The sequence below is a fragment of the Lytechinus variegatus genome, chromosome 4 (assembly GCF_018143015.1).
Source record: "Lytechinus variegatus isolate NC3 chromosome 4, Lvar_3.0, whole genome shotgun sequence".
NCBI lineage: Eukaryota > Metazoa > Echinodermata > Echinoidea > Temnopleuroida > Toxopneustidae > Lytechinus > Lytechinus variegatus.
The window spans coordinates 42598299-42604780 of NC_054743.1; positions in this window are offsets into that span (position 1 = coordinate 42598299).

Sequence of the window (6482 nt, forward strand, 5' to 3'; positions counted from 1 at the left end):
CCGAATTTCGCTCACAAAATTTGGGGAAAATCGAAAACATAAATCGAAAAAAAAACAACAATCGAAATCGAAAATGATGAACGGTAGCGAGCGGTGATGATTTTTTTTTCTCTCCGCTCCACAACCGCTCCAACAACGCTCGTGCGGTTTGACCACGCCTTAAAATCCAACATTGCGAGGATATTTTCACATTGTTGACATCTCGACAGTGTGACTGTTCACAGCATGTTCACACGGTTGACTACCTATTTATGTTTCACACTGTTGAATGTAATTTCTATTTGTGTTCCAAACTGTGGGACACTGTGCTCTTACCAGTAAAAAAAAACGGTCTCTTCGTATTTCCTACAAATCGTATGGAAGAGAGACAGTTTAAATGACCTTTCACTGAAGTCTGTTGCTGTCCTTCTTTACTTCACTCGTCTTATTTCCCAAATCCAAACTAAAAAATAATAAATTGAACTGATAAAGGAGGAAACGAAACATATTATAGTATAATAGGATCATATGGAACTTATCGTGCCTTTTTCAAATCCCACACATAAAATACACACAAACAGTCACGCCCTCTTTCAACCTCGCATTTCAGACGTTTTATGTATACACAATGCTTGTCAAATTTCTGCATTTATTTCACAATCCTTCCTACATTGTATGTTTTCTTGTAAATTACTAACAATATAAAATAATCATAATCATGCAGTAATAGGGCCGACTATCTCCTTAATAATATGAGGTACTATAGGCATCAGGGGCAGTGGAACCGGGGGAGCGTTTTATGAAAGAACTTGTCGGACGTTTTATCCGACAAGTCCTTTTTTTATCCGACAGTTACTCTAGTAACAGTGCTTCTCAACCAATCAGAATCCAGGAAAGTTGTCAGATGTGACAACTTGTCGGACGAAGATATTGATGAAACGCCCCCCCCCCTCCGGTGAGCAAGGGGGGGGGGACTGCCCCCTCCCCTAAAAAAACGAATCCTCGGAGCAGAAATATTTGCTTTTTCAAAATGGAAAGTGCCGTTTTTCAAAATGAAATGCGCCCGTTTTGAAAATGAAATGCCTTTTTTGAAGTAAAATAAAGTATGTTTTAGGTAAAACAATGATGAAATATTGCTAAACTTAAAAATTTAATAACTTGGTTACTTGTCATCCAATTCTGATAAAATCTTCAGCATTTTACTCTGTAAATGTTACTCTATTACTTTAGAAATACATATCAGTACCCCCCCCCCTTTAACTGATAGGAACGGAATCCTATATAATGAATGATGTTTAGAAACAGCTAAGGGAGAAGTTGATTTTATTACCGAACTAAGGCTACGGTTACAACCCCCAAAATGAGCCTGCTCGGCGACCTGGCGGCGAGTTTTTAGCCAAGTTTGCCCGGGCACCACTGGTAATTAGGAGCATAGCTCAGTCGCTGCTTAAGAGTGAAACTTCTGGCGGCGCCGGGCTGCTAGTGAATATAGGCGCCGCTTACGAGTTATAGCGGACTGAAACTTCTGGCGGCGCCTGCTCACTATTCACTGGCAGCTTGGGCACCGTCGCGACGCGTCGCGACATAATCGAGCGGTCGCCAGTGAACGATTTAGGTAAAAAAAATGAGCTCGTTGGATCAAAGGCTATCGAGTGGTCACTGGCCGCTCAGAAATCGGTCGATGATCTCGTGGTGAATTCAAGATTGACAGGAACCAAAATGTATTCCCAGGAAGGTCCCGCTCAAATTCCAGCGGCGCCATAGCAGGCTACTCTGAGTTGCGACTGATGCCTAACGCGACGTACATTAACACCCTAATTAAAGTCAATACTTAAGGTTCTACAGGGATATTGAAGGATTAGGGGTTAGGTAGACTTGCCCCTCCGAAAATTTAACAAATACTTTTTCCCCAACAGAGTATTGAAAATATGTTTGCATCAGATACGATAAAACACATTAAGAGTAGAAGCCTTCATCTCTTCAAACAAACATGTACTTTTCAATTTCACATAATGCTGACACCTTTGATACATTCGCCTTTTTGCACTGAACAGTCTAGTCCAAAGTCTTAAAAAGCGAAGTCGAGGGTGGTGTTCTTGATATTTAACGACCTGTTAACTAGAACGATCAGTTTTACTGAAATTAACTCGCAAATTACGGAGTGAACAGGTTTTGAGCAAGATTCGTTCAGAAATGACATCAAAGTATGGAAAATACACTTATTTGAGTCTACAACGCAGGCGTCGTTAAAATTATTATTTAACTTTGTTCTGATTTAAAAAAAAATGTAATTTTGGTTCTTGAAAATTGGCTAAGTATCATACCTAGAGGAACGATTTAAAAACTTAAAGAGATGTAATCCAAAATTTAAAATAATTGGGGGTTGGTTTCAATGACATGTGTATACAGCGAGTCTGTGCGCCGCAACACATAAACTCTAGATGAACGAAATGTGTAAATGGTACACAGAATGTTCGTGCAGTTTAGTGTGTGCATACTTAGGAGATGCATAGGGGAAGGCGGGGTAAGTTGTGACACTTTTTGCATTTTGCATGTTAGAATCGATATGACTAGTAATATTGTAGAAATAAGTACCTTGCCTTTAAATTTGATTCTTGGGAAATGTTTTTCACCTACATATAACTTTCTACCCCCACACTGAAAGTCATCGTGACCTTTGAAAAACCGATGTCAAATGGCTCAACTTGCCCCATATATGGGGTAAGTTGTGCCACCGTCTGGGGTAAGTTGAGCCACAAAAACTACGTACAAAATGTATGGGGGAGAACCAGCATGTCAATTTTTTTTTAAAGTCTTTTCACTTGCTAATTCTCTATAAATACTAACGTCCTTTAAAAGGAAAAGAGCAGTCATGTAAATTTGCTCCTTTCAGCCTGCATTTCAATCGATTTTTATGGTTTGTTTGTTTTTTAAGATACATTACCATAAGAATTACCATGGCTCAACTTGCCCCATGCTGTTTGGCTCAACTTACCCCAGTCCGAACTTAGTGCGATAATTTTGTATCCACACATTTATTATGCATCCATCATATAAAAGACTATAACAAGAATGAAGATCCATACCTGGACTAACAATGTTGTTATCATGTCTTTACTATATTTAAAGACGTGTGTGTGTATAAAGCACTTATCTATTTCACACTCTTTTTTACTTTTTTGGCTGAAATTCATACTTTTCCCTCTAAAAAACTACTTTTTGTTTCAAAGTCGAAAACAATGTGGTGGGGTTAAGTGCTATGTAATGGGTCATCAATACATGACACCACCACAATGTCTGACTCATTCACTATTGGCCTGGGGCTGGTGGCTCAACTTACCCCGCCTTCCCCTACATAAGAAGGCAGTCAACACGGCCAACAGACATTTTGATGGGGGAAAATGGTCATATTAACTTAACCCGTCTAGCAGACGGGTTCTCAAAATCAGGCTAATAAATTGCAGTTTGTATCTAATTAAGAGTTTTTCATCCAGTTTGTGGTCTGTTTCAGAGGACAACGACAGGCACACGTTTCATCTCAGTTTGGGAATTTTTCAGCTTCTCACAAAGTGAAACGATCCCTTTACGCCGGTGACACAACATTGCTCCTGTGGCGATTCCTCCCGGCGTTATTTTGTCTGAGATGTAGCGTTGCATTGCAATAGTAAGTGTAGAGTAGGATATAGTGTTGCCTCCAGGGTTGAATTTAGCAATGCGATTAATGTGTGGAATTTATATTTAGCGGAGCAATTGTCGACGGAGCAAATATCATGAACCATATCAAGTCATTTTAGGAAAAAAGATGAAAATGAAAATCCGTATTTTATTGTCCGAAATAGACATGAAATTTAATACTCCGAAAATTTGCTTTGCCCAATCGATCGTGGGACCGGCAGCCGCTGTCAGGGGCGTCGATCCATTATTCAGATTGGGGCGGGGACAAAATCATGAATCAACGTTCGAAAGTTGCTCGATCACACAAAACAAACTCTCTCTCACACACACACATAGGGCTACTCCCATTCTCATCAGTCACACACACACACAAACATATGTACATATATATATATATATATATATGTGAGGGTGGGTGTGGGTGGGTGGGTAAGCTTGTTTTGTGCGATCGAGCGCTTTTGAAACGTTGATTCATGATTTTGCCCCCCCCCATCTGAAAAATGGATCGACGCCCCTGTCTCCATGACAAATAGCAACCAAGAAGTCTTTGTCGAAAATTGGTGTATCAAAGCAGCAGTTTCTTTCTGGACCCTGGGTAGCTCCAGAACTTAGGACGAAACTACTGTTCCAGGGGCCGCGGAACGGTTTTCAAAGTGGAGGGGGGGGGAGGGCTGACCTTGCAAAAAATCACAATCATACGGTAATTATTACGTTTTTGTACACGGTTTTGGAACCGTGTACACCCCCCCCCCCCCGTTTCCGCGGCCCTTGTGTTCCGGTTTGGTAAACTATCACAAAGACCTCCCAGCGGTACCATAACCCTTGATTGCAATACGCTTACTTTATTCTCGAATTCGTTCTGCGGCAAGGAAAGAAAACTCCCTATTAAGACTCCATGAGCAGAATTGCATGTGATATATCTTAGAAATACATCCATGGAATTAACACACTGGGCGACTTCAAGTCCAGTGTTGAACTTTTGATGTCGGTGCAAGGTTCATTTTTACACGAGTATAACACCAAGCATAAAATGAAGATAGTCCTGAAAAGTCGCTCACTGGTTGTTGAGATGTGAATAATGTGATCTGGATCAGTTTTAAAACTCAGAATAGGTTTGGAGCTAGACATGCTAGAGGAAGCAATCCAATTTGCGTTTCTAACACTGAAACCATCACCAACACCCGACTTGAAATCACCCAATGTTAGGCCATTTTAAATCAGTTCTTTACCAATTAATAGCTTGTTCCTTATGACTTTCAAACGTCACAAAATATTTTTGAAAGATGCGGAATATTCTATAATATAACCTCGCGAATGATTTAGGAAACTTAGATCAATCTGGTATTAGTAAGAAATTACATAAAGAAATCTATGCTTAGAACTTGCACAGAAATGATATGATGATGTAAACACAGTATGCGACCGTAATTAAAAACAACGAATAGAACATTAGTTTATCTATGACGATTGCAGTTTCGCGCCAAATTTCTGCAATCATTTCCGGGTCACAATGCATGTGATTTGGACAGGTGTCACGGATATTGGCGTTCACGTTGTTTGCATGGAGCAGCGGATTGACTGTCCTATACTGAGGGTCGTCTTCTCGAATTTCTATTCTTGATGTGCCTGGCGAGTGGTGATCTATACAGGTCTGCGGAGTTTCCTCGGATGTAATGTGGCTTCGTTGAGTTCTTCGGCGTCTTCTAAAGAATACGGTAAAGACAATAGAACATTTTTTTATGCTAGATGTATTTCAGGGTCTTGTTCAGAAATTACCTTTGTACTTTACGGACTAAAAATAAGGCAGGGCCGGATCTAGCGTAGGTCTGTACTACAATGACGAAATTAAGTGATTGTAATGGCAAAACCACATTAGGCTTGATACACGCAGGAACTTTTGCCGACTAGGCCTACATGAAAGGCGGTCGTACGCAAGGTTGTTTACAAGCTAGGACTGGTATTCTATATACTGTATATCCATACGTACTAATTCACGAAGTATACCTTAAGTATCAGAATGTTGTGTCTTTTGATGAAAGAGTAACAAAAAATGATTCATTTCGATCAAGACGTCATGTTCCAAAGACAAGGGACAATAGAATCACACATTTTCTAACGGTGAGATTGATATAACTTATCACGGTTATTCTGATAATCGTTTTGTGTCTGTGTCCCTAAATATGTTGTTCAGGGAGGAATTCATCTTTGTTTCTATCGACAATGAGGAGAAAATTAGAAGCTGTCATACTTTATATAATAAGATACAAAAGAAAGTGAGTGGATGACGTCATCCTTCTCTTCATTTGCATACCGACCAGGATATGCATACGTTTTGTGAAATTAAGCGAAACAAAATAAAGAAGCTTATTTTACACTCAATTTTGATGAAATTTTCAGTGTTTTGCTAGCTGAACTTCTCTCTATTTATTCATATCAACTTTATATCGGGTGGACTTGTCCTTTAAGATCTTGATATTGAAAAAAAGATATTAGGCTCATGCTTTGCCCTCGTATGAGGTCGATATATTTAAGGAGATGCCTATCATCTAGTGAGTTTCTGAAACGGTATCTTGATGTATTTATTTTCTCAGGTCTGAATATCAATAATTCTCAGCCCGCGCTTCACGCTCGCAATAATAGTTTAGTTAGTTACATGTATACGCATATATATGACTACACACAACAAATAGAATGTTGCATCTTAACGTCTTACTATTGACGAATATTTACACTCGCATCGATTATGTTTTATTTTGACTGGTCATGTTCTTACTAAGAGTAGTAAATACATTTACACTTTGAAAGGGTTGCGGTGTTAGTACTTGCCC